Source organism: Callithrix jacchus, chromosome Y (genome assembly GCF_049354715.1).
Source record: "Callithrix jacchus isolate 240 chromosome Y, calJac240_pri, whole genome shotgun sequence".
Taxonomy (NCBI): domain Eukaryota; kingdom Metazoa; phylum Chordata; class Mammalia; order Primates; family Cebidae; genus Callithrix; species Callithrix jacchus.
In genome coordinates, this window is record NC_133525.1 from 15,187,501 (window position 1) to 15,215,000 (window position 27,500).

The 27,500-nt window shown below is 52.8% G+C and overlaps 2 long non-coding RNA genes and 2 pseudogenes across 3 annotated transcripts in view; 2 read left to right on the forward strand and 2 right to left on the reverse strand.

Annotated features, from left to right (window-relative positions):
- The window catches only part of LOC144581283 (uncharacterized), a 21,643-nt gene extending 19,890 nt beyond the window's left edge, over positions 1-1,753 (forward strand). For both annotated transcript variants that reach the window (XR_013531896.1, XR_013531895.1), the window contains exon 3: positions 1,219-1,753. This is a non-coding gene — a long non-coding RNA (uncharacterized LOC144581283). The remainder of the gene's footprint in view (positions 1-1,218) is intronic.
- Positions 1,754-9,083: 7,330 nt separating this feature from the next.
- Positions 9,084-11,735, reverse strand: LOC144581304 (signal recognition particle 9 kDa protein pseudogene; annotated as a pseudogene).
- Positions 11,736-20,440: 8,705 nt separating this feature from the next.
- Positions 20,441-27,500, forward strand: part of LOC144581285 (uncharacterized) — a 21,641-nt gene continuing 14,581 nt past the window's right edge. Inside the window, exon 1 of the long non-coding RNA XR_013531898.1 lies at positions 20,441-20,952. This is a non-coding gene — a long non-coding RNA (uncharacterized LOC144581285). The remainder of the gene's footprint in view (positions 20,953-27,500) is intronic.
- Positions 22,656-23,289, reverse strand: LOC144581284 (ATP synthase peripheral stalk subunit d, mitochondrial pseudogene; annotated as a pseudogene).

Consider the following 27,500-nt stretch of genomic DNA (forward strand, 5'->3'; position numbering starts at 1 on the left):
ATTCACAGACTGTAAATAACATGCGGTATGATATATGCAAATAACCAGATAGGACGTAGGAAATGAAAGGAATAATTCTTCTACATCTATGTGTGTGCGAATATTTCATTTCATTCACTTTGGTACTTAATGACCACCTCCGTTCACACCGTCTTTGTTGTTTCTTATGGTTCCTTCACCCTTCCGTGTCCATGTCATTCTTACGTTTACGTTCGTTCATCTATTTAGTTTGAGGTCGGGTCTCAAGTATTTCTCTACATTCATTCATTCATTCATTCATTCATTTGGGGACAGCCTTGCTTGACTTTATCTGCCTGATTATGTAGAGGCTGGCTCGCATTTATTCATTCATTCATTTTATTATTTTTACTGCTATTTCTTTTTAAATAGAGACGGGGGGGGGGGTTTCACCACGTTGGCCAGGCTGGTCTCGATGTGCTGACCTCAGGCGATCCACACGCCTCAGCCTCCCAAAGCACTGGGGGATGACAGGCCTGAGACACCATGCCCGGCTATTTGTTTATTTATCTATCAATGGATTTATTTAGACGCAGGCACTTTCGTATTTATTTATTTATTTCGGGGAACACTCACATTTCTTTCTTTCTTCCTTTCTTTGGATGCTGGCTCGCATTTCTTTCTTTCTCTCTCTCTCTCTCTCTCTCTCTCTCTCTCTCTCTCTCTCTCTCTCTCTCACACACACAGACACACACACACACACACACACACACACACACACACGCAGTTTGGACCAAGCCGTCATCCCTCCTCAGGTCCCTCCCGTCCCCACTACCTGTGACCACGCCACCACAGGGGTTAACTATTGCATTGTTTTTAATGTATGTATGTGAGATGGGGTTTGAGGTTCCACCGTGACGCCCACCTGGTCCAGAACGCCTGCTCTCCAGAATTCAGCCTGCCTTGGCCTCTCACGGTGCTGTTATGGGCCTGAGTCACTGCACCTGACTCAATCTCTACTGGCCTGCCTGCCTGCCTGCCTGCCTGCCTGCCTGCCTACCTACCTATTGTCCGTTCGTCCGTGTCCGTCCGTCCGTCCGTGTCCGTCTGTCCGTCTGTCTGTCTGTTTGTCTTTCCCGTGTGTCTTGCCTATCACCTTCTTAGTAGGCATGTGGTCTCGCTTTGCGGTCCGCACTCTGGACACACATATTTCTTTTGAAACTTCGATGACGATGATGCTGCTGATGATCATTTATGCAGGTGGAGGTGGTGTCGAATGACAGATCGAGATGATCACAAACCTTTGCGCTCCAGCCGTTCTCCCACGTCGGCCTTTGAGACCGCTGCGATGACAGGCGTGAACGTGGAACGGGCCTGGTCGTATTTGTCTTGTGCGTTTCTTTCCAGTCCTTGTTTCCGGTCTGGACACACAGTCTATAATACGGGCGTTGCAAACTAAGACAATTTTCACACACATCTCACGATCCTACCTTTTCTTTCCAGTGCCACAAGCCACATCGAGGGTGGCGTGCCTGATCGCTCTCTGATAGTTGATTTATATAGTGCAGAAAGTGCTGACATTGGCCATGTGCACCTGTTTTTTTTTGTTTTGTTTTGTTTTTGGACGGAATCTCTCTCTCTCTCTCTCTCTCTCTCTCTCTCTCTCTCTCTCTGCTTTGTTGGGAAACTCTGTTCTTTAGGACGAATTTTCATACTCTGTGAAAATTTCCTCTTCAAACGAGCATCTCTTGAAACATGAAAATTATTTTAAAAATAAAGAGAAAGACAAAAGGCACACAGTGGAAATTTCTTTGGCTGCCTCCCAGGTTGTACCTTGGACCCAGTGGGAGGGAAGGAGGGAGGGAAGGAGGTAAGGAGGGAGGGAGGGAGCAGCAAGATTCAGTGGGTGGGTTAGATTTGCGGTTTTCGGTGCTAAATCCTCTCTGGAGGCCCAAAAGGCCCTCCGGGAGCCTCCTCCCCAGGGGAACCGCATTGCGGCTGCTTTCAAATTCGCCAGCGACCCGTTTCACCAGATGGCCTGGGTGGGCCGGTTGGGACCACACTGGACCACCCGGGTGTGTGCTGTTCTTGCTGGGTGTGGGGGTAAGTCAGTCTTGCTGACTTACAGGATAAACTGACAGCACTGGCATGAAAACTAAGATGCATTTCTAGGCGGCTCGGGCGTCAGAGTGTCACATACGATGCCCTTCGTTCAGTCAGCAGCCTGTCTTTAGCTTCCTCAGACGTCAGGACGACTTCCCATCACAGCCTCTTTTTTTCCCTCGTTCCACGGCAGAGATGACACACATGAGAGGGAGAAAGAAAGAGCTCAATAGATGATGCTCGCCCTCATTTGTGGAATTATCAGTCACCTACAGACAGATGGGCGACTAGACAGAGACGCAAATCAGACACCATTTCTAGGTCCTCTTGGTCAGGATGGTCTCTCTCTCTCTCTCTCTCTCTCTCTCTCTCTCTCTCTCTCTCTCCCCCACCCCCAGCCAGCACAGCATGTGTGTGTGCGCGCGTGCACGCACGCACACACACACACACACACACACACACTCTTTTCACATCCGTGTCACAAATCACACTAATTTACCCCTTTAGCACTATACATATTGAGTGAACCAATCTCACAACCCCATGGCTGAGGAAACACCGTCTCTATGATATATTAAAAAGATTGGCCGAGCCGGATGAGGCGGCCCATGCCTGTAATTCCGACACGTAGCGGGGGCTGAGCCAGGTGGATCACTTGAGGCCAGGAGTGCAAGACCCGGCTGGCCAACATGGCGAAACCCCGTCTCTACGAAAAACATAAAAATGTGCCAGGTGTGGTGGCGTACGCTTGTTAGATCAGTAACTCGGTAGGCTGGGGCAGGCCAGTCACTTGAACCAGGGAGTCCGACGTGGCGGTGAGCCGAGATCCACGCCACGGCAATCCAGCCTGGGTAACAGAGTGAGACACTCTCTCTTAAAATAATAATAGTAAGGAAGTTTCGCTGGGCATGGCGGCAGCTACCTGTTAATCCTACCTGGGCAATCCTGTGACAAAGAAAGGAGGGGGAGGGAGAGGGAGAGAGAGAGAGAGAGAGAGAGAGAGAGAGAGAGAGAGAGAGAGGCGGAGAAAAGAGACGAGGGAGGGAGGGAGGGAGGAAGGGAGAGAAACAGAGAGACAGAGAGAGGCTTAAATTCTGCAGCGCAGTGGTGTCATCCTAGCTCACTCACTGCAGTCTGGACACTCCTTGGCTCGACATTCTTCCACCTCAGCCTCCAGAGTACACGTGCCATTGTGCCCAGATTAGTTATTGAGAGACAGGGTTGCACCATGTTGGTCAGGCTGCTCTCAAACTCCCGACCTCGGGTGATCTGCCTGCCTCGGCCTCCCGAGTTGTTGGGATTACAGGTGTTCTCCGGAGAAGAAAAGAAAACGGGATTTATTTACCAAATCCTACACACCTACGCATTGTGTTCCCCTTGTTTGGGTTTGTGTAGTTTTAGTCATCAAGCAGACACGCCTCCCAACACCTTCTCTCTCTCTCTCTCTCTCTCTCTCTCTCTCTCTCTCTCTCTCTCTCTCTCCCTCCCCCCCCCTCTTTCTCTCTCTCTCTCTCTCTCCTCTCTCCTCTGTTTCTCCTCTCTCCTCTCTCTCTCTCCCCCCCTCCCTTTCTTTCTCTCTCTCTCTCTCTCTCCTCTCTCCTCTCTTTCTCCTCTCTCCTCTCTCTCTCTCTCTCTCTCTCCCCCTCTCTCCTCTCTCCTCTGTTTCTCCTCTCTCCTCTCTCTCTCTCTCTCTCCCCCCCTTCCTCTCTTTCTCTCTCTCTCTCTCTCTCTCTCTCTCTCTCTCTCTCTCTCCTCTCTCCTCTCTTTCTCCTCTCTCCTCTCTCTCTCTCTCTCTCTCTCTCTCTCTCTCTCTCTCTCTCTCTCTCTTTCTTGTTTTTCACCTGGCCTAAAGAGACACCCATTGAAAGTAAGACAGAGAGAGCTCCTTCCAATTGTTTTATTGATCTAGAGACAGTGTCTCACTCGGTCGCCCTGGCTGGAGTGCAGTGGTGCCATCGTAGCTCACTCACTGCAGTCTAGACACTCCTTGGTTCAAGACATTCCTCCGCCTCAGCCTCCAGAGTACCTGGGACCACAGGCACATGCCACTGTGATCAGATCATTCATTCATTTTTCTGAGACGGGGTTTCACCAGGTTGGTCTGCAACTCCCGACCTCGGGTGATCCGCCCGCCTCGGCTTCCCAAAGTGCTGTGATGACAGGCGTGAGCCACCGGGCCCGGCCCCTCAGATCAGTTTTTCAATGTTTTCTAGGCCGGGCGCTGTGGCTCACGCCTAGAATTCCAGCACTTTGGGAGGCCGAGGTGGGTGGATCACGAGCTCGAGAGATCGAGACCATCCTGGTCAACCGGGTGAAACCCCGTCTCTACTAAAAATACAGAAATTAGCTGGGCATGGTGCTGCGTGCCTGTAGTCCTGGCTACTCGGGAGGTTGACGCGGGAGAATTGCCTGAACCCAGGAGGCGGAGGTTGCGGTGAGCCGAGATCGTGCCATTGCCCTCCAGCCTGGTGGGTAACGAGAGCGAAGCTCCGTCTCAAAACAAACAAACAAACAGATCAATTGCAACGAAGTGATGAGACCCTGTCTGTAGACCCTTTCTACAGGCAGGGTCTCATCACTTCGTTGCAATCCTCCCGACCTGGCGTCTCAAAGTTTTGGGATGATGGATGGGCTCGAGCCACACTGTGCCTGGCCTCCGGGGACTGATTCGCGACCACAACTGACGTGCTAATATTTTCTTCTTTTTTCTCCTTCTTCTTTTTGAGACGGAGCCTCGCTCTGTGCCAGGCGAAGGGAGGCGCATCGCTTCGGAAGCGGCAGCCGAGCCGCCTTCTAGAGCCCCATTCAAAGGCAGACAGCCCTGTTTCCCTTCTGGAGTCGGAGGTGATGGCTCCCATGGCCTCGGGCTCCACTCCATTCGGCAGGCGCCGCCCCACAAGAAGGCTGGCTGTGGCTGTGGCTGGGGGTGGGGGGACGCGGTGGGGCTGGCTGGAAGAGTCTCCTTTTCTGCTTCGTCCTTCGGTAGCTGGAATGACGGGCGCGCACCACCACGCCCCCCGGCTACTTTTCCTATTTTCAGGAGGGATGGGGTTTCGCCATGTTGGTCAGGCTGGCCTCGAACTCCTGACCTCAAGTGATCCGCCCTCTTGGGCCTCCCAAAGTGCTGGGATGACGGGCGTGAGCCGCCAGCACTTCACCCTTGAAGAGCAAGCGCGCGGGCGGGGAGCGGTGGCTCACGCCCGTCATCCTATAGCACTTTGGGAGGCCCAGGAGGGAGGATCACTTGAGGTCAGGAGTTCGAGCGAGACCAGCGTGGCCAACCTGATGAAACCCCGTCTCTACTAAATGTACAAATGATTAGCCGGGCGTGTGGTGGGGGATGCCTGTGATATCAGCAACCCGGGAGGCTGAGGCAAGCAGGCAGGCAGGCAGGCAGGCAGGCAGGCAGGCAGGCAGGCAGGCAGGAGAATCCCTTGAACCTGGGGGGCGGAGGTTGCCCTGGGCTGAGATCACGCCGTTGCACTCCAGCCTGGGCGACAGGGGTGAGACTCTGTCCCGGGGGGGGGGGGGGGGAGCAAGCTCGCACCCTGCCACCTTTCACTGCGGCCGGCCCTTTTTTAGGCTCTGAACCTATGTCATTTCTGACATAGGTTGACTCCCTCGATCCCCTCTCTCCGTTAGTGACTCGGTAAAGTAACTTGGACTTTGTGTCGCCCCATCCCGAAGACGGATGGGTGGAATCCCACTGGGAGGGAGGGGAGAAATGGATCGGGATACCTGGTGACCTGGGCCTGCCTGAGGAGACTGTCACCCTTCGCTGCTCACGAAAAGGTCGGGTAGGGGCAGAGGAAGAGCTCTTTGCCTTTGGCCCTTTGAAGGTTCGCCTGAAACGTCAACTCGTCAGAGACAGATGAATCAGAGAATAGGCCAGACACGTTTCGTTTCTGGGTCCCCTGCAGAACGAAGGCCCCCCGGGATGACTTGGGTTCCACAGGGTGTATCTTCTCCGACTCTAGGTCCTGAGACCTTCGGTTCTGGGGGAGGGGGAGGGCCCTGCCTCTTCCACGAAAAGGAAAGAGCGCGTGCTTACAGAGGCCGAGAGGAATCTAGACGGACAGAGGGGCCCTGCTGGGTTTCCCCACTCGGTGTGTAGGATTTGGGGAGGTCGAGGCCAGGCTCCCACTTGGATGAAAGGAGCATGTTTTAGACTTTTCTCCCTGTCACTTGTGGCGTCTATCCTTCTCCTATTTCCCTGACAAACTCCTCAACTCAAAAATAAACGGTTAGGGAAAATCTTACCTAGCGAAGCCAATCGTGGAGGCGCTAAGGAAGAAAGCTCATGACCGCGGCATACATTTCTAGACATAGGACCTATCGCGGTGTGTGCGTGGGAGTGATTTCTAAGGCATGGCCACTGTAACGCTACTGGGCTGGGACGGCCCAGTGATGTTCTCGTGAGGAGACGGTGGGTGGATCGCGAGAGGTCGAGAGTTCGAGACCGGCGCCGGGGCAACGTGGAGAAACCCCGTCTCTACTAAGAATACAACATTCACCCGGCACGGTGGGTGGTACGTGCCTGTCATCCCAAGCTACTCGGGAGCCTGAGGGCAGGAGAATCGCTGGAACCCAGGAGGCGGAGGTTGCCGTGAGCCGAGATCGTGCCACTCACTCCGGGAGTGAGTGTGGATTTCACGGACCTTCGCTTCCCTGTAACGGATATTGACACTCTGAGGTGGTGGGTCTGGAGTCCACTCGGAAACGCTAGGGACTGGACTTCCATCTTAGATAGGCCCCATCTCCACCCCTAGCCTCCGTCCACACGCCCCCGCCCCTGGTCTCCTCTTCCTTCTCTCTAGGGGAATGGAAGTTCCAGATGAACCCACGGGCGGGTGCCTAGGCCGTGTCCCCTGGAGGCTCCGGTCGACTAGTTGCAGGCGGGCATCACCCGAGAGGACTCCCTGGGCCCAGAAACGACCTGATCCGAGAGGGATCGGGGAGAGGCCGGTGACGCGGCGTGCCTGAGCCGCCCCCGCCCCCGCCCCCGCCCCCGCCCCCGCCCCCGCCCCCGCCCCCGCCCCCCAACCTCCACCCCGACCCAGAGCGATCCAGCGTTCCCTTCTTTTTCGTGCTGACGCCTGCAAGCATCGGTGGTCTTTGGGCATCACCTAGCGGCCACTGTAATGGAAAATCGAGGTGGCGCGGAGGGAGCTCTGTGAGCCCGAGGACTTCACAGAACCTGGGGCAACCGGTTTCTCTTCCGCCCATCTGGAGGCCCCTCCCTCTCTCCCTCGTTGCCTGGGGAACCTCCGCCCCGGTGGGGGCCCTATTGTTCCTTTATCGGTACTTTGTGTTCCTTTGTTTGTTGGTGTCTTTCATGCGCATAGACTCTTCTACCTGGGCTTTATGAGGAGTTGGTTTATTTTTTAAGCACCCCCCACCCGCCCCTTTACTCCAACTCGTTGAGTTTGTGAGGTGGGTTCCCCCCAACGCCGCGCCTCTCACCACCCTGCGTGGAAACGTTCTGGAGCCAGGCGCGTGGGCCTCCATCCTCTCTCCCCTCCCCCCACCCTTTGCCGGTTGACATTTGCATGGGTGATGGCCAGATCTCACCTCACTCAGTGGCCACTGTTTTTGAAGATGGGGGTGGGGGTGGGGCACGGTCCCACTTCCCCAGAGGCAGCTGGGGGCGATGGCACAGCCTTTGGTCCTCGTGGGCAAGCGGGTGGGCGGGCTGGACAGTAGTGGTGGGGCTTTTTCACCCCTTCACTCCTCAGCCATCCCTCCCTCCCTCCCTGGGAAAGCTTCATCTTGGCTGGGTCTCTCAATCACCTTTTCTCTTGATGTCTTCTTTTCTCCTTCCCCGAGCCAGCATATATGCAAAATGGGAAGGGCATCGTGGCGCCACGCTGGGCCGTAGTAGTTTGTGCCCAAAATAGAAACGCTGTCTAAAAAGCGATACTTTGCTCCCTTAAGATGACCGGAGGTGATGCCTTGGCACGGAATTCTAGGACGGTGTATCTTTTCCCCAGGACGTGTGTGAGCTGCTGTTTTTCTCCTGCTGTTGACTAGCGCTTTTGTGGATTTCTCGATGTCTAGTGACAGCCGGTTCCTGTAAACTGTACTTCATAATGTGATAACCTGCTTTTTGCCAGTTAAAACTAGCTCTCTCTTTCTCAGACTAAAAGCTGTTCAGGCTTTATGTCAGTTAGCTTCCTGAGCTGGGCAGACTCCATCTTACCTTCTACATTTTAGTGATTTTCCCACCATTCACTATGTCACCAGAGTATGTAGCTGGGGCGGGCTGACGCTGGGAACGCATTTGTTCATAAGAGGCCGAGTTCAGTGGTACCAGCAGAGCTTGGGAATGCGGGCAGGTGCTGTCCAATGCCCAGAGCCCCGGTTACCTATATAAGTTGTATGTCTTTTGTGACAACTTTACCCCTCGCACCTGGCACTGTTTTATTTCTCATGTACTAGCTTAAGTTTGAACTTTTTGCTTACTCTGCTTTTGTGAAAAATTTCCTTCAGCTAAGTTCCCCCTCCCTTTTAAAACTAGGGTATAAAAGACCGCCTAATATTTCCTTAGGGGCCGAGAGAATTTTGGGCATCAGCCACCTCTCGGTCGCTGGCATAATAAAGGACTCATAATTCAATCTCAGAGTCTGGTGCATTCTTTGACTCGCTCGGGTACAACAATAAGGTCTTTCTTTCTTTCTTTCTTTCTTTCTTTCTTTCTTTCTTTCTTGTTTTTGTTCTTCTTGTTCCTGTTCTTCTTATTATTATTATTCTCTTCTTCTTCTTCTTCTTCTTCTTCTTCTCCTCCTCCTCCTCCTCCTCCTCCTCCTCTTCTTCTTCTCCTCCTCCTCCTCCCCCTCCTCTCCTCCTCTTCTTCCTCCTCCTCCTCCTCCTCCTCCTCCTCCTCCTCTTCTTCTTCTTCTTCTTCTTCTTCTTCTTCTTCTTCTTCTTCTTCTTCTTTCTTCTTCTTCCCCAGGCTGGAGTGCAATGGCACGATCTCGGCTCACTGCAACCTCCGCCTCCTGGGTTCAGGCAATTCTCCCGCCTCAGCCTCCCGAGTAGCTGGGATTACAGGCACGCGCCACCATGCCCAGCTAATGATTTGTATTTTTAGTAGAGACGGGGTTTCACCATGTTGACCAGGATGGTCTCCATCTCTTGACCTCATGATCCACCCGCCTCAGCCTCCCAAAGTCCTGGGATTACCGGCTTGAGCCACCGCGCTTGGCCTGCAGGATGTATTTCAATGTAGTACCTTCATTCCATTCCTGGGGAATCAACATGTGAACACGACGTTTAGGTGGTGAAATTAGGGTACGAACATAAGTGTCAAATAATATCATACTTCCGGTTTACTGGAAAACATGACAGTTGTGACAGTCACACCTAACACTTTGGTTACAGAAAGAGAGAAGACGGACAGAAGTATGCAATGATGTGACAGTTGGGATCATCTATCGGCCTTCTGAGAAACTGCAGATGAAAAATACGTCGTGAAAATGTCTGTAAAATGGTGGTTGTGGTACATGTGTAGTGACCGTCATTGCATTCACGCACTCAAGTAACTGCTGCTTCTGATAACTGAAAACTAGATTCAAAGTCATTGTTCAACGAGCTGATACTACCAATCCCCTATAATAAAAGGTATTTTTATTGTATCTCTCTGGAGAGAGAGAGAGAGAGAGAGAGAGAGAGAGAGAGAGAGAGAGAGAGAGAGAGAGACAGAGAGAGAGAAGGCAAAGCATACTGGTTAGTCAATTCCTGTTAGATATAATTGAGGCCACACTACTAGACATACTCAGGTGCACGGCATTCGTAACAATGCGCACTGTGGTGCGGAGTTTGTTCCGATGACCATCTTTTATGTCTATTGGTCATCGACGGCATACATTTTATGCTCCAAAAGAAATACCTCGATCCAACACAACGGTTACATTGAATGTTCTTTGAAAGAAAGATGAACTAAATTTAAGGAAGCATTGGCTTTTCGTAATATCTCATTTTCAAGTTACTGTTACGAATCTGCCAGAAAGAAACAATTGTGCGTTTTACCTAACATCAAGTAATCTGCAAAGTTCCGGAGACAGATGCATCGCTTGTGCAGTTTCCAAAAGTAAATACAGGCTTTCTGACTGAAAACATTCGCATTCCTAGCTCTCTAAAGAAAACGTTCAAAAGAAAATTACAGAAAATGACCTCTGAGCTTCTGAAGAGTCCACTTAGTTACATAAAGTATTTTCTGTCCCAACACTTTCCCTACTTCAAAAGATATTTACTTCCTCAGTACATGACAAAGTCTTCATTTCAAACCATTCACTCAGTTTCCATGGTAACACTGAGGGATTCCCTGGCTACGGTCAGTGCCACTAGTTAGTTGACTGTGGAATTTCTCAGTCTTCTTTCCATCTTGAGCTTGCTCTCTTTTAGACACCAGACAAACTCGATCATCTGTTACTTGTGTGTTTAACACACAAGTTTCCATCAGAATGCCTGTATTTGAGAACCACACGTGCCTTCACAGGGTCAGCGAGGTAAAGCTTCTCTCTCGGTAGGCAGCGTGGCTGAACTCCTCCCAGGTCTGGCACTGTGCATCGTGGCCTGGAGTGCAAAAGTAAACAGAGGCAAGGCCACAGAACCAGGTTCAGCAAACTACCTAGAGTCGCCAACGGATGCAAAAGTCATAAGGTCTTATTTTCTAGAAATTCATGAGGTCTTCTTCTTCTTCTTCTTCTTCTTCTTCTTCTTCTTCTTCTTCTTCTTCCTCTTCTCTCTCTCTCTCTCCCCCCTCCCTCCCCCACTTTCTTCCACCCCTCCCTCTTCCTCTCCCTCTTTTTTATTTTAATATAAGCTCAGGTAGATCTAATCCAATCCATTCCCAAGGCCTCAATTCTTTACTTTAGGAATCTCAGATTTGATCTCCATACAGAATCCTGTGCAGAAGTGGCGAGTTTATTTCTGGACTTGGAGACCTCAAAGATGTTACACATTGATAAAGATTCAGGCCTGGCACGGTGGCTCCTGCCTGTCACTGCAGCACTTTGGGAGGCCGAGGTGGGCGGATCACCTGCGGTCAGGAGTTTGAGACCATCCTGGCCAACATGGTGAAACCCCGTCTCTACAGAAAGACAAAAATTAGCCAGGCGCGGGAGCTCACGCCTGTAATCCAAGCACTTTGGAGGCCAAGGCGGGCAGATCACCTGGGGTCGTGAGTTCAAGACCGGCCTGAGCAACATGGTGAAACCCCGTCTTTAGAAGGAAAAAAAGGACAAAAATTAGCCGGGCGTGGTGGTGCGTGCCTGCAATCCCAGGTTCTCGGGAGGCTGAGGCAGGAGATTTAATTGAACCCAGGAGTCGGAGGTTGCAGTGAGTGAGCCGAGATCGCACCACTGGACTCTAGCCTGGTGGACAGAGTGAGACTCCCTCTGAAGGGGCGGGGGGGGGAGAGAGAGAGAGAGAGAGAGAGAGAGAGAGAGAGAGAGAGAGAGAGAGAGAGAAATCCAACCCTAAAATCTGGGTTTGCTTTCTCCGTTGACTCGGTTGTGACCCAGACTTAGTGTCTCGATAAATCGTGCACCTCTCTGTTCAGCTAGGATGCTGGGAGGGTTTTCTCAGTCTGTATCTCCCCATGTCTTAAATGACCCGTGACCGAGCCCTGTCCGTTCTGTCTCAAATATGGAGCTCCAAACATTCCTCTCCATTTCCACAACTACACACGGCCCCTCGTGAAACCACTGGCTCTCGGGAAAACATCCCAGATGGTGGTTTCAGCTTTTTGGCTATGAAGCCTGAGCCTGCTGACAACATTCCTGTTCAGCTAATACGTTTGTATTGTTAGTGAAGGCGGGGTCCCACTATGTTGGCCTGGCCAGGATGATCTCCATCTTTTGACCTCGTTATCCACCCTCCTCTCTCTTTCTCTCTCTCTCTGTCTTCCCCCCCACCCCCGTGTTAGTGAAAACCTGTCTTTAGTAACAATACTGTCTCTGTGACGGTCTGTCTGGCTGGCTGGCTTTTGCTGCCGCTGCTGCTGTTGTTTCTGTTTTAAAAGTGCACCCGGGCCACCGATTATGGTATCAAAAGCATTCTAAGATATGTGTAATTCTCTCTCCATTGAGTACCCCTTTCCTCCTCCTCTCTCTGCTCTCTGTCTCTCTCTCTCTCTCTCTCTCTCTCTCTCTCTCTCTCTCTCTCTCTCTCTCTCTCCCCCCATCCCTCCTCTCTCTCTTTTTTTTTTTTTTTTTTTGCTTTTTTCTCTCATTTGAGACAGAGTGTCGCTGCTGCTACCCAGACTGGAGGGCAATGGCACGATCTCGGCTCACTGCAACCTCCGCCTCCTGGGTTTAAGCAATTCTCCTGCTTCAGCCTCCCGAGTAGCTGGGACTACAGGCACGTGCCACCATGCCCAGCTAATTTTCTTTTTCTTTTTTTTTTTCTTTTTGAGTTGAGACGTGGTTTCGCTGTTTAGACCAGGATGGTCTCGATCTCTTCACCTTGTGATCCACCCATCTCGGCCTCCCTAAGTGCTCGGATTATAGGCGTGAGATGCCATGCCCAGCCTGTGCTACTTTATCTTTTAACTTTTTGCTTACTCTGCTTTTGTGAAAAATTTGTTTCAGCTAGGTTTCCCCCCTCCTGTTTCAAACTAAGGTATAAAGAACCTCCTAACTCTTTTTTTCTTTGGGCCTGAGAGAATTTTGGGCATTAGCCACCTCTCCGTCGCTGGCTAACATAAAGGACTCATAATTCAGTTTCAGATTGCGGTGCATTCTTTATCTCACTCGGATATAACATCTCTCTCTCTCTCTCTCTCTCTCTCTCTCTCTCTCTCTCTCTCTCTCTCTCTCCCTGTCTCTCTCTCTCTCTCTCTCTCTGTCTCTCTCTCTCTGTTACTCTCTGTGTCTCTCTCATCTCTCTCTGACTCTGTCTCTTTCGATCGAGTGCGACACGTTGAGTTAAACACCTTCATTGGTTTTCTTTGGTGGTGGTGGTGGTGGTGGTGGTGGTGGTGTGTGTGTGTTTGCTGAGACCGAGTCTTGCTCTGTCTCCCTGGCTGGAGTGCAGTGGCACAATCTCAGCTCTCTGCACCCTCTGCCTCCCTGGTTTCAAGTGAGTCTCCTGACTCAGCCTCCCGAGTAGCTGGGACTACAGGCACGTGACACCATGCCCAGCTAATTTTTTTTTTCTTTTTTCTTTTTTTGAGTTGAGATGGGGTTTCGCTGTTTAGACCAGGATGGTCTCGATCTCTTCACCTTGTGATCCACTCGTCTCGGCCTCCCTAAGTGCTGGGATTATAGGCGTGATCTGCCATGCCCAGCCTGTACTACTTTATCTTTTAACTTTTTGCTTACTCTGCTTTTGTGAAAAATTTGCTTCAGCTAGGTTTCCCCCCTCCTTTTTCAAACTAGTGTATAAAGAACCCCCTAACTCTTTCTTTCTTTGGGCCTGAGAGAGAATTTTGGGCATTAGCCACCTCTCCGTCGCTGGCTAACATAAAGGACTCATAATTCAGTTTCAGAGTGCGGTGCATTCTTTATGTCACTCGGATATAACATCTCTCTCTCTCTCTCTCTCTCTCTCTCTCTCTCTCTCTCTCTCTGTCTCTCTCATCTCTCTCTGTCTCTGTCTGTCTCGATCGAGTGTGACACGTTGGTTTTCTTTGGTGGTGGTGGTGGTGGTGGTGGTGGTGGTGGTGGTGGTGGTGTGTGTGTGTGTGTGTGTTTTCTGAGACCGAGTCTTGCTCTGTCCCCCTGGCTGGAGCGCAGTGGCACGATCTCAGCTCACTGCACCCTCTGCCTCCCTGGTTTCCAGCGAGTCTCCTGACTCAGCCTCCTGAGTAGCTAGGATTACAGGCACGCGCCACCACGCCCAGCTAACATTTTTGTGTTTTCAGTAGAGGCAGGGGTTTCACTGTCTTGGCCAGGCTGGTCTCAAACTCCTGACCTCCTGATACTTCCACCTCGGCCTGGCCTCTCAAAGTGCTGGGATGACAGGCACGAGCCACCGCTCCTGGCCATCTTCCTTGGTTTTAACTGGAGAATCTAGATTCGAGCCACACCTCGTTCTATGTCACGGAAGGACTTCGTTATCCTGCCGACTCGGGAAAGCCAGGCCCCTTGTGACCCGTTTCAAACTGAGAGCCACCTCATGTTTGGGAAATGGATCCGCTCCCAAGTTCAGTGAAGGGATGCGGTGTGTAGGACGAGGGACCCTGTTCCTTCTGATTTGGTCTGCATGGTGGGGCCTGGGGCTGGCCGGAGCTCAGTGTGGACCGATGGCTCCCTCTACCATGGGATCCACTGTCCCCACTTTGGAACACAGGCCTTGGCAGATCCTGGCCCTTCCTGGTATTGAGTCAGGCCGGGTGCGGTGGCTCATGCCGGTAACCCCAACACTTTGGGAGGCAGAGGCAGTAAGATCTCTTGAGCACGGGAGCTCCACCACCAACCTGGGGCTACATGGCCAAACCCCGGGGTCCGTGCCTGTAGTCTCAGCTACTTGGAGGCACTTCACCCTGGGCGACAGACAGAGCGAGACCCTGTCACAAACAGACAGACAGACAACAGCTATATTATGTCCTTCTCAGGGTACAAAGCAAAGCTAACAGAATACAGCATTTAATTTTTTTTAACTTTGTTTATTTATTTATTTTGAGACGGAGTTTCGCTCTTGTTACCCAGGCTGGAGTGCAATGGCGCGATCTCGGCTCACCGCAACCTCCGCCTCCTGGGTTCAGGCAATTCTCTTGCCTCAGCCTCCCGAGTAGCTGGGACTACAGGCCCGGGCGGGTGCGGTGGCTGGCTCACGCGTGTAATCAACCCCAACACTTTGGGAGGTGGGCGGATCACGAGGTCAGGAGATCGAGGCCATTCTTGCTAACATGGTGAAACTCCGTCTCTACTAAAAATGCAAAAGTCATCCGGGCGTGGTGGCACATGCCTGTACTCCCAGCCACTCGGGAGGCTGAGGCAGAAAGAATCACTTGAACCCGGGACGGAGAGGTTGCAGTGAGCCTAGATCGTGCCATTGCCTGCCCTGCACCCTAGGGGACAGAGCGAGACTGTGTCTCAAAGTAAATAAATAAACTCGTTCATTCGTTCATTCATTCTGAGTAGACATGCAGGATGTCAGCTTCTGGCCTCACGGACTCTGAGCTGACGAGTCCCGTGGTCTGCCTATCGCAGGACTGTACAGGTAAGGAGTTAAAAAAAAAAAAATTTTTTTTTTTTTTCTTTTAAAGCGTCATGTTTAAAACAACTAATTTTGTTATACGGAAATATACGGATGTACCCCAAACACAGAAACTGCTCTTCCATTTTGAAACAACTCTTTTCAAAATTGTCTTGGGCCTGGTGGGTGTGCCAGTGATCCTTTTAGGTTTCGACCTTGACGGAGAGAATTTCCAGTCGGTCTCTTCTCTCTGGAAGGAAGTTTCACATAATCCGATGGGTGGGGACTTAGGCTGTGTCTCCCTAAGGCGCTGGTCGATTGCTTGTGGCAACTGCCTGGGAGGGCACGGCGGCCCCACTGTGCTGTGGTGGGGGGAGGGCTCCATTCTTCCCCTCTCCCGCTCCCGTTCCTGGCGATCCCAGTTCATTCCTGGTTGACACTCTCTGTTGGCAGGCAGACTTCGGGCATCCCCTAGTGGCCACCGTTACTCTGAAAACCGAGGCCTCACGGAGGAAGAAAGAAGGCACTCTGAAAACCGAGGCCTCATGGAGGAAGAACACTCAGGCCGCCTGCGCACAGCCCGGGGCAACTGTGACTTGTCCGCTGCCCCCGCCCCCGCCCCCATCTTCGCGTTCCTCCCTCCCTTGTTGCCTAGGGAATCGCCATTCTGACCCCCGGGTCTCATTGTTCTTTGATCAGATAAAAAGAATATCCTCCTAAATGAACAGAAAGGCTAAACTTTGTCTTGCTGGAGATTGGATTGATTTTGAGCTACTCAACCTGAGAGTTACAGTGTTACCATAGAGATTGACTGTTTTTGGTGAAGCCAGTTTAGTTTTCATCAGTTTTTAGAGTGTGAGAAATCAGATTTTATTCTGTCCATTTTTTTTTTTTTTAATTTTTTATTGGATTTTAGGTTTTGGGGTACATGAGCAGAGCATGCAAGACAGTTGCGTAGGTACACACATGGCAGTGTGCTTTGCTTTTCTTCTCCCCTTCACCCACATTTGGCATTTCTCCCCAGGCTATCCCTCCCCACCTCCCCCTCTGTCAATTTCTCTTAATAGAGTTTTCTAAAATTGTCACTTTTGCAACCTGACTCATAAAGTATTCTTGACCGTGTTGGCTATTTTTGCCATAGAGAACAAAATTAATATTCTGTTTCTATTACTGTGTGGGTTTTGTCCCTTTAAATTAATTTTTACTTCAAAGGACCCTTTCTCGGACTTTTCCCTAACCCTTCAGGTTATAGTATGCAGTTGAAAAATCCATGGGGCAAGCTTCATAACACTTCATATGTTATTGAAAGTACTGAAGAAAATGGACCTGAGGAACCTAGCTAGCCCTACCTGGAGTTCATGTCATTTTTGTCATTTGTTTTGTTTTCCAGTTTTTAATGCACAAAATAGCAGTAACAATACCCGGCAAGAATTAAAGGATAATTGTAAGACTCGTAAATCATTTTGATAAGGATCTTCTGTTCAGTATGCATTTCTGAATTTTTAGTCATAGAAAGATAGTGCTAGGTATAATTTCAGGTGTCTAGCGTGGACATATTATGATCTAAAGTAATTGCTGTCTTGATGTGAAATAAAAGTGCTTTATCATCCAAGGACAGTTCTATACAATTATGTAACTATTGCTATTTTAGGAGTGTTATCAGGGTATTAGTAATATTAATAAAATAATTAGAAAGCTTAAGCAACTAGCCTTCTGGAAAGTTAAGGATAAAAGAATAAATAGGCCAGGCGTGGTGGTGGCTCAAGCCTGCCTGGGAGGTTGTGGCGGGTGGATCAGAGGTCAGGAGGTCGAGACCAGCATGGTCAACATAGTGAAACCCTTGCCTCTACTGGAAATACAGAAAAGTTAGGGGGCCGTGGTGGCACGTGCCTGTAGTGTAGTCCCAGCTGCTCACTCACTCGGGAGGTTGAGGTAGGAGAATTGCTTGAACCCACAGGGGGCGGAGGTTGCACTGAGCCTGGGTGACAGAGAAAGACTGCTTCTCCAAAATATTAGAATAAGGCCGGGCGCGGTGGCTCACGCCTGTCATCCTAGCACTTTGAAAGGCCGAGGTGGGTGGATCACCTGAGGTCAGGAGTTCAAGACCAGCCTGGCCATCTTTAGAAAAAAGAAACCCCATATTTAGAAAACAGAAGAAAGCCACACACACACACACACACACACACACACACACACACACACACACACACGCTAGAATAGAATAGAATAGAATGGAACAGAATAAAATAGAATTGAACGAACGAATGAATGAATGAATGAATGAGCAATTTTTCAGGAACAAAGAAAACCCATGGTGACACAAACCTATGCTTCTCGCCTTTTGAGGCAGCAATGACGCTACAAATTATGTGTGATTTCTTGTTTTTCTACATTTAATTTAACGTCGTTATTATTATTATACTTCTTGCTATTGTTCTTATTTGAGACGGAGTCTTCCTCTGTCGCCCAGCCTGGAGTGCAGTGGCGTGATCGCGGCTCTCTTCAACCTCCGACTCCCGAGTCAAAGCGATTCTTCCGCCTCGGCCTCCCGAGTGAGTAGCTGGGACTACAGGTGCGTGCCACCGCACCCGGCTAACTTTTGTGTATGTAGTAGAGACGGGGTTTTGCCCTGGTCAGCAGGCTAGTCTCGAACCCCTGACTTCAAGTGATCCACCCGTCGTCTCAGCCTCCCAAAGTGCTGGGATTATGCTCGGTGCGTTATGAGCGGCTCGGCTAACATGGTTAACTTTATGGCCCCGTGGTTGGGCCTTTGGTTTACAGCCAGAGGCTACCTGACAGAGCCCTGTCCCTCGAAAGAAGGGTGGTTATCTGCAGATAGCAGCAGGGTCTTGCTCTGAAATCCTCAAAGCCTCTGCTGTGATTCAGAATGGTGGTGTCTGTCTCAAACGGATGGTCCTGTTGATCTGCTCTGGTATTTAGAAATGAATGCTCCCCTACTAAAATCTGTCACAGACACCTCCGGGACGGATGAATGTGGTGGGTGCAAGTTTGGAGGTGAGGCAGGTGCTTCGCTAGAGCTGAGGAGTTGAAGACCAGCCCGGGAAACAGGCTGCGGTGCATTTGTCTGGCCAAGGCCCATGGCAGCCTCCACTTCCCGACCTCAAGCAATCCTCCCACCTCGGGCTCCAAAACAGCTAGAACTATACAGGTGCCTGCCATCACGATGCCCGGCTAACTTTTTAATTGTTTTGATTTTTTAGTACAAACGGGGGCTCGCTGTGTTGCCAGGGCTGGTCTCAAACTCCTGGGCTCAAGCGATTCTTCCACCTGAGTCTCCCAAAGTGTTGGGATTATAGGCGTGAGCCATGGTGCGCTGCCCTCTTTTTATTTCTTTTCTCCTCCTCCTCCTCCTCTTCCTCCTCCTCCTCCTCCTCTTCCTCCTCCTCCTCCTCCTCTTTCTTCTTCTTCTTCTCCTTCTCTCTCTCTCTCTCTCTTCCTCCCCTCCCCCCCTTTCTTCCTTTTCTTTTATTTATTTATTTATTGGAAAAAAAAAAAAAGATGGGGTTTCACCATGTTGGTCAGGCTGGTCTTGAACTCCCGACCTCAGGTGATCTGCACGCCTTGGCCTCCAAAGTACTTGAATTACAGGCATGAGCCACCACACCCGGCCTCATTCTTTTTCTTTTTTCTCTTCCTTCCTCCCTACTGGATGGATGGATGGATGGATGGATGGATGGATGGATGGATGGATGAGTGAGTGAATGAATGGACGGACGAGTCGGTTTCCGGAAATATTTACAGGCGAGGTCGGGTGCCGCAGATGACGGCAGGGCCTTGCTCTGAAATCCTCGAGGCCTCCGCCGTGATTCGGAACGGTGGCTACCTCAAGCGGATGGTCCTGTTTGTGTGCTCTGGTCTTTTTTAATTTCTTGAGACGGAGTTTCGCTCTCGTTACCCAGGCTGGAGTGCGATGGCGCGATCTCGGCTCACCGCAACCTCCGCCTCCTGGGTTCAGGCAATTCTCCTGCCTCAGCCTCCCGAGTAGCTGGGATTACAGGCACGTGCCACCGTGCCCAGCTAATTTATTTATTTGTCTATTTTCCGGTATGTTTAGCAGAGACGGGGTTTCACCCCGTTGACCAGGTTGGTCTCGATCTCTCGACCTCGTGATCCACCCGCCTCGGCCTCCCAAAGTGCTGGGACGACAGGCTTGAGCCACCGCACCCGGCTGTGCTCTGGTCTTCAGGAACGAGCGGAGCCTTCCCGTGCTCCGCCACCTCCTTGTATGTCTTCTACGACCGTCCACGCTTCCATGTACTTTTTTAGAGATGGGGTCTCCCTGTGTCGCCCAGGCCGATCGTACGTAGGTCACTGTGACCTTGAACTGACTGGTGGGCTTAGAGAGATGCTCCCCTGACTCAGCCCCTGAGGAGCTGGGCCTACCGGCCCGGGCGGGTGCCAGGACGCAGCACGACACAAAACGGCCGGCTGATTATCTATCTATCTTCCTTCTTTTTAATTGTTTTCTTCTGCGACAGAGGTTCCGCTCGCTCGCTCGCTCTGTCGCCCGGGCTGGAGTGCAATTGCTCCCGGACCCAGCGGGAGGGTCGGGTCGGGTCGGGTCGGGTCGGGCTGCTTATTCTTGCGGCCTGATGATGAGCTGAAGACGAATTGGGAAAGGAGGGAGTTTTCATTTCTGTGACTGCTTACGGGGAAACGGAAGGCCTGGAAAATATCGCCAGACCGACTCAAAACCACAGAGAGGAGGTCAGAGCCTGTGTACCTTCCGAGCTCTCTGTGTACGTGTCACGGTGCGTGGTCACCTAAAGAGGGAAGCGAATCCCCCCCACCACCCCCCCGCCCCGGGAGTCTCGCTCTGTCGCCCAGGCTGAAGTGCGGTCGGTGGTGAGATCTTGGCTCACTGCGACCTCCACCTCCCGAGTTCCAGCGATTCTCCTGCCCCTGCCCGGCCTTTCGAGGGCCTGGAGGCGGGGGTTTCGCCATGTTGACGGGGATGGTTCGGAACTCCTGACCCCGGGTGACCCGCCCGCCTCTGCCTCTGACTACCGGAGTGCTGGGGTGAGGGGCGTGGGCCGCCGGGCCTCGGCCTGCTTTTTCTTTTGTTACTAGAGAAGAAAATGGCGTGGGCCCTCTCGCTATCACGGTATACACTCTGCTATTCTGTGGGATACGCCGTGCGTGTGAGTGCGTGCGTGGGTACGTCCGTGCGTGCGTGCGTGCGTGCGTACTTACGTACCTACGCACGTACGTAGGTGCGTGTGTTTCTGCGCGTATTGCCGAGTCACGGTGCTTCCTTCCCCCTCAGGGTCTCCGCTCCATTAGTTGTGGGGGAAATGCCTGGGAGGGTGCCGGGCTGACACTTGCATATGTTGTCATCGGGCGTCACCTAGCGGTCACCGGTTCTCCGAAGTCTAGGCGGCGTGACGGGACGCTCTGGCCGCCCGCCCACCGTCAGGAGAGACTGTGGCTTCTCTCTGCCACCCGCCCCCCACCTCCCCCCACTTAGAGGCCCGCCCTCCCTTAGTCCATTCGTCCCCCACCCCCACCCCCACCCCCACCCCCGACTCCCTCGTTGCCCAGACGACCCCTGGAGACCCTGGCCGGGCCCGATTGTTCTTCTCTTTGATCCGTTGTTTCCCTTTCTTTCTTGGTGTCTTTCTTAACCCATATGGACCCTTCTGCCTGGGTTTTGTGGATGACAGCTCCACTTTAGGCCTTGTCGTTAGTGGGGACTTTCCCGATTCTCCCCAGATGTAGCGAAAGCAGGTAGATGTCCAGAGTGTGCTCGTAAATGGCGTTTCCCAGAAATCATCGAATGAGTGTGGAGGAAGAAACATGCGGTGCCCCCCTTTCGAGGCAGCGATGCCAGCAATCATGAATTAGGTGTCATTGCTGGAGTCGGCTTGTTTCCTGAGTTGCCCTCCGTGCCCACCCCCACCCCAGTCTTGAATACATTTTAGAATAACCTACTGTGCCTCCGTCCCTTCCCCTTCCTCTTTGTGTCCCCTCCTGCTCCCCTTGGTTTCTCTCCTTCCACTCAGGCATATCCCCCCTTCTTTCTTTCTTTCTCTTTCTCTTTCTCTCTCTCTCTCTCTCTCTCTCTCTCTCTCTCTCTCTCTCTCTCTCCCCCCCTCCCCACCCGCCACCCCTCCCTCCCTCCCTCCCTCCCTCCCTAGGTAAACTCACTCAACCACCCTGGCCCAGGCCCTCATAGTCATTTTTCTTCTTTTTTTTGGAAACAGAGTCTCACTCTGTCACCCAGGCTGGAGTTCGAGGGCACGATCTCGGCTCGCGGCGGCCTCTGCCTCCCGGGTTAAGGCGATTCTCCTGCCTCAGCCTCCTGAGTGGCTGGGGGTTACAGGCATGCACTGCCACGCCCGGAGAAGTTCTTTCTTTCTTTCTTTCTTTCTTTCTTTCTTTCTTTCTTTCTTTGATTAAAATTAAAGAAGTTTATTTGTATTGTTAGCAGAGACGGGGTTTCACCATGTTGGCCAGCCTGTTGTTGGACTCCTGACCTCAGGTGGCCCACCCGCCTCAGCCTCCCCAGAGTGCTGGGATGACAGGCCTGAGCCACCGCGCCCGGCTCATTGTCACTTTTAACGGTTACCTTACGTGTGGCATTTTTATTTTCCTGGCCAACATATTCCTAAGGTGGAAGGTGTGTCGCAGCCCCTCCCCGGGCCTTACTATGCCGGTAGAGGATTTTTCGAAAAGAAATCTGTCTGTGCTTTCTCCTTTAGTTTCTCTCTCCCTAATTGCCTTCTCCAGTTCTTTCTTTCTTGTTTGTTTCTTTTGTCGTTTTCTGTGTTTCGTTCGTTGTTCCTGTGTTTCTTTCGTTGTTTCTGTGTTTCTTGTGTGGTATTTTTTTTTTTTTTTTTGAGATGGAGTTTCCCTTTTGTTACCCAGGCTGGAGTGCAATGGCGCGATCTCAGCTCACCGCAACCTCCACCTCCTGGGTTCAGGCAATTCTCCTGCCTCAGCCTCCTGAGTAGCTGGGATGACAGGCACGCACCAGCATGCCCAGCTAATTTTTTGTATCTTTAGTAGAAACGGGGTTTCACCATGTTGACCTGGATGGTCTCTATCTCTTGACCCCGTGATCCACCCACCTTGGCCTCCCAAAGAGCTGGGATTACAGGCTTGAGCCACCGCGACCGGCTCCTTCCTTCCTTCCTTTCTCTCTCTCTCTCTCTCTCTCTCTCTCTCTCTCTCTCTCTCTTTCTTTCTTTCTTTCTTTCTTCTTTCTTTCTTTTTTCCTTTTTTCTTTATTTTGAGACAAGAGTCTCACTCTGTCACCCAGGCTGGAGTGCGATGGCGCGATCTCAGCTCACGGTGACCTCCACCTCCGGGGTTCAAGCGATTCTCCTGCCTCTGCCTCCTGAGTGGCTGGGGTTACAGGCATGTGCCACCACGTCCGGAGAATTTGTTTTTCTTTTCCTTTTTTATTTTTAACATTAAAATTAAAGAGGTTCTTTTTTTTTTTTTTTTTTTTTTTAATAATTACTTTTATTTTTAATGTCCAGAATGTGTAATATAAGGGCCAGAGCCTCCTCCTGGACTCAATTTTATAAATTCTCAATTGGTTGGTGAGGCCAATAGGGATACTTTTGCTTGTCCAATTTGGTTTCTGGGAAAGCTTCGTTCAAGTCCTCAATGGTCATCTGTTCAAATGGAATTAAGTTCTTATACTTCTCCATCTTTTTCTCATATTCTACAACCCTGGCCTTTGAGAGAGACACCCACTCAGCACAAGACTTCACATCTTCTTTTTCTTCAGCATCCACCAGGGCAGTATATGGATCCTCTGGTATAGGAACCTTCAGGGCATTAAACTTCTTCTCAAAGTCATCCACCAAGCCTGCTTTGGCCTCATTGGCCTTGTAGTAAGCCCAGTCAATAGATGGTGGATTCTCAGGTAAAGCAGCCAACCTGGAGGTTAGGATCTCATTCCAGGATTTCAGGGAATTAGCAATGGCCTTTTGGTTTTGGGGTATGATCTCCCAAAAAGCTATCCAGTCAATGGTTTTTAGAGCAAGTTTTCGCCCAGCCATCTTGGAATCCTTCACCGACCCCAGCTGCCTATCGTCCACAGCAGCAAGTAACGGAAGTGGGTCCCTTTTTTTTTTTTTTTTGGTATTTTTAGCAGAGACGGGGTTTCACCATGTCGGTCAGCCTGTTGTTGGACTCCTGACCTCAGGTGGCCCACCCGACTCAGCCCCCCAGAATGCTGGGATGACAGGCGTGAGCCACCGCGCCCGGCTCATAGTCACGTTTAACGGTGACGTTACACGTGGTATTTATATTTTCCTGGCCAACCGTATTCGTAAGGTGGAAGGTGGGTCGCAGCCCCTCCCTGGGCCTTACTATGCTGTTAGAGGATCTTTCGAAAGGAAATCTGTCTATCCTTTCTCCTTTGTTTCTCTCTTCCTAATTGCCTTTTCCAGTTCTTTCTTTCTTTCTTTCTTTCTTTCTTTCTTTCTTTCTTTCTTTCTTTCTTTCTTGTTTGTTTCTTTTGTCGTTTCTGGGTTTCGTTCATTGTTCCTGTGTTTCTTTAGATGTTTCTGTGTTTCTTGTGTGGCCTTTCTTTTTCTTTTTTTATTTTTTATTTCTTTTTTCTTTTGAGACAGAGTCTCAGCCTGTCACCCAGGCTGGAGTGCGATGGCGCGATCTCGGCTCACGGTGACCTCCGGCCTCCATGGTTCAAGCGATTCTCCTGCCTCAGCCTCCTGAGTGGCTGGGATGGCGGGCGTGTGCCACCGCGCCCAGGTAATTTTTGTATTTTTAGTAGAGACGGGGTTTCAACGTTTTGGCCAGGCTGGTCTCGAACTGCTGACCCTGTGATCCGCCCGCCTCGGCCTCCCAAAGTGCTGGGATGACAGGCATGAGCCACCTTGCTTGGCCTCTCTCTCTCTCTCTCTCTCTCTCTCTCTCTCTCTCTCTCTCTCTCTCTTTTTCTCTGTCTGTCTGTCTGTCTTTCTCTGTTGCTCTTTCTTTCTGTCTCCCTGCCTTTCTTTCGAGATGGAGCCTAGCTCTGTCGCCAGGCCCGATTATGTTTAGCAAGAAATTTCATTTTGTCTATTTTCTTTCTTTCTTCTCTCTGCCTTCCTTCCTTTCTTTTCTTTTTCCCTTTTTTTAGATTTTTACCTAAATGCAGGTGGGGGCTAATGCCGAAAATGGCATTAGCCTCTTCTTTCTGCCTTCCTTTCTTCTTGCTCTGTGTTTTTCTCTTTCTTTCCCTCCTCCCTCCCTCCCTCCCTCCCTCCCTCCCTCCCTCCCTCCCTCCCTCCCTTCTTTCCTTTTTTCTGTTCCTTTCCTTTTTTTCTCTCTTTCTTTGTCTTTTATACTTTTTTTGTCTCTTTCGCCCTTTTTTCCTTCACCTCTTTCCTCATTCTTTCTCTTCTTCATCTTTCTTCATTTTCCACCTGTCTTTCATCATCTATTTTCTCCAGATTTTAAAATTTCTGTTTTCTCCATGTCCTTCCTCCCCCCACCCTGCTTCCTTTCTTCCCTCTCTCCTTCCTCCATGTGTCTTTTTTCTATCCCCCCTCCCTCCCTCCCTCCCTCCCTCCCTCCCCCACACCCCAGGTTTGATTGTGAAAGTGTCCTCATTCTGTGTCTCTCTGTCACCTGAACGACTCGCGACCGAGTCCTGTGTGTTCTTTCTCCCTCCGAGATGCATGTCCAAACAGCCACACGTCGTGGGCTTGTCTTTGGAGCCTGTCTCGGTCTACGCAGAGACACGTTTGGAGGACGGTTTCTGTGGGGTTGGGGTGGAGGGGCTGTGTCTTCGGCCTCGGCCAGACTTTTCTCGACTCACGGTTTCGGTTTTGCCGTCCGCCGGCCGCCCTGCCATCTGGATCTCTCTCGGTGACAGGTTTGGGGACCTGGTCGTCGCCGGTTGTCGGGCTCCATCTGGCGGCCGCTTTTATATGGTTTTCTTGGCTTCTGGAGCTCCGGTGACAGCTGCCGAGGGAGGGGACCGTCCCCGCTGTGAGCTAGTCATTGCTCCGGAAAGCCTGCGGCCGTCAGCGGGGCTGTCCCTGTGGCGCCAGAGCTCTGGCGAGTCACTTGTGAGTCAGAGCTCGGGCGTGCAGGGCTGTATGGGGGCAGGCTGTCGCCGAGTTTCCAGGCCCGAGCGAGGTGTCGGGGCTGCCCGGGCCGGTCGACCAGTACGCCGTAGCTCCCGAGGCCCGACCCGCGACCCGCGGGGACCCTCCGGGCGTGGCGCGGGTGGCCGGGGACGCCACTCCACGGCCCTGTGGCGGGCCAGCGCGGGCCCTGGCCGCCAGAGGCACCCACCCACCCGCCGGATTTCTTTCCCGAGTCCCTGTGGGGAGTCGGTGGCCTTCCTGCGCCGTCCTCCCGGGGTGCCGCGCCTGGCCGCGGTCCCTCTGCTGTGACGCTTTACTTCCGAGTCCGCCTTCGTGGTCGGAGAGTGGTCCCTGAGCGCCTTCGGTCCCTCGTGTCGTGTGTCCCTCGCGTGTGAGGGGACGGCCGAAAGAGTCTGTTTCTGAAGGCACGGGCCGGCCCCTGCGTGGCACCGGTGGCCCGGAGGGCGTGCCCGGGAAGGGCTGCTCCCTGGTGTGTGTGTGTGTGTGTGTGTGTGTGTGTGTGTGTGTGTGTGTGTGTGTGTGTGTTTAGGTCGACCAGACAGCCCTGGGTGCTCCATGTCTGGCTGTGATGGTGGCCTTTTTGGGGACAGATGTCCGTGTCACGCATTTCTGAGTCGGCGGTGTGGCCGGTGACTAGACCCCCTGCCCCCTGGGCGGGGTGTATCTTTCACTCTGAGTTGTCGTTTTGTGCCACCGGGTTATTGCTGACACGCTGTCCTCTGGCGACCCGTCGCTGGAGAGGTCGGGCCTCTGGATGCGTGGGGGGTCTCTGGTCTACCGGTGACCCGGCTAGCCGGCCCTGCTCTGGGTTGAGCCGCCGGCTGGGGCCCGTGTGCCTTGCCTCCCGTGCATCCGTCTGAGTGTCCCGGCTCCCTGGTGCCGCCCTGGGCCCGGGTCTCTTCCGACTCACCTGGGCGTGGCGGGGAAAGGCCGGTGCGGGCGGGCGGGCTCCCGTCTGCCTGCGTGTGCGCTCCCTGCTGCGGGCACCTGGGGCGGTCGCGACGACCCCGTTCCGTTGGCTCCGTGCCGTGCGTGTCAGGCGTCCTCCTCTCCTCTGGGGTTGTCCGCCGTCCCTTCCCCGGAGCGGGGCTGGCCGGCCTCGGGCCCGTGGGCTCCGTGGCTTTGCTGAGGTTGACTCCTTCGCCCCGCTCTGGGTCTCTTCCGATCGATGTGGTGACGTCACGCTCTCCCGGGCCGCGACCGATCCGCGGTGGGCGAGGGACGGACATTCTCGGTGAATGGGACCGCTCTTCTCGTCCCGCCCGCGGGGGCCCCCTTGCCTCTCCTGCACCCTGCCTGTGGGGTCTGGATCGGGAGGTGTAGGGGGTACGGAATCCGGCCCGACCTCGCCGTGCTCCCCCGTTCTCCGCCTGGCGGGGGCCGGTGGGGTCCTCTGACGCGGCAGGCATCCCTCGCTCTCGCCTCCTGTGGTTGTTGCCTTGTCGGGGGCGGCCCCTCTCCGCGGCGGTGGGGGGCTCGTCCCGATGGCCCGTCGTGCTGCCCTCGCCGGGGTGGTGCGAGCGTTGGCTCGGCTTGGGCCTTTTGCGGTGCTCCTGGAGCGCTCCGGGTTGTCCCTCAGGTGCCCGAGGCCGAGCGGTGGTGTCGTTCCCGCCCCCGGGGCCCCCTCCTCCGGTTGCCGCCATGGGGTCTGCGTGTGGGTCCCGAGGAGAAGCGCTCAGCTCGTCGGAGGGTTGTCGTCGAGGCGATCGATCGAGGTTTTGTGCCCCTCGACGCGGGGTTGAGGGGGTGCCTCGGGTTCCGCTCCTCTCGCCGTAGACCTCATCCCTCCCTTCCCTGGGTGTCCCTGAGCGCCTCCGTGGGCGGCCCGGCGAGGGGCGACCGGTGGGTGGGGGAGTGTGACCCGCCCTCGGTGAGAAAGCCTTCTCTAGCGATCCCAGAGGTGTGCTTTGGGGGTACCGGACTCCCCCGGCCCGCCGCCTCTCTCTGCGTTGTGGTAGCGCTTCCGCGTGGCGATTGGATTCGCTCGTGTGTAGGCAGAGTTCCCTCTTCCTCCTCGGTGGCGGGGAGAAGTGGGGTCCGCCGGTCTCCGCGGTGGGGACCGAGCGCCGCTCGTCGCCTACTGTGGCCCGCGCCTCCCCCCTCTGAGTCGGGGGAGGGTCCCGCCGGGCCGGGCCCTGTGTCCTCGCCGTTGGGGAGGTCGTCGCTTGAAGGCTGGGTGCGTGTGGCGTCCCGTCTGGCGCG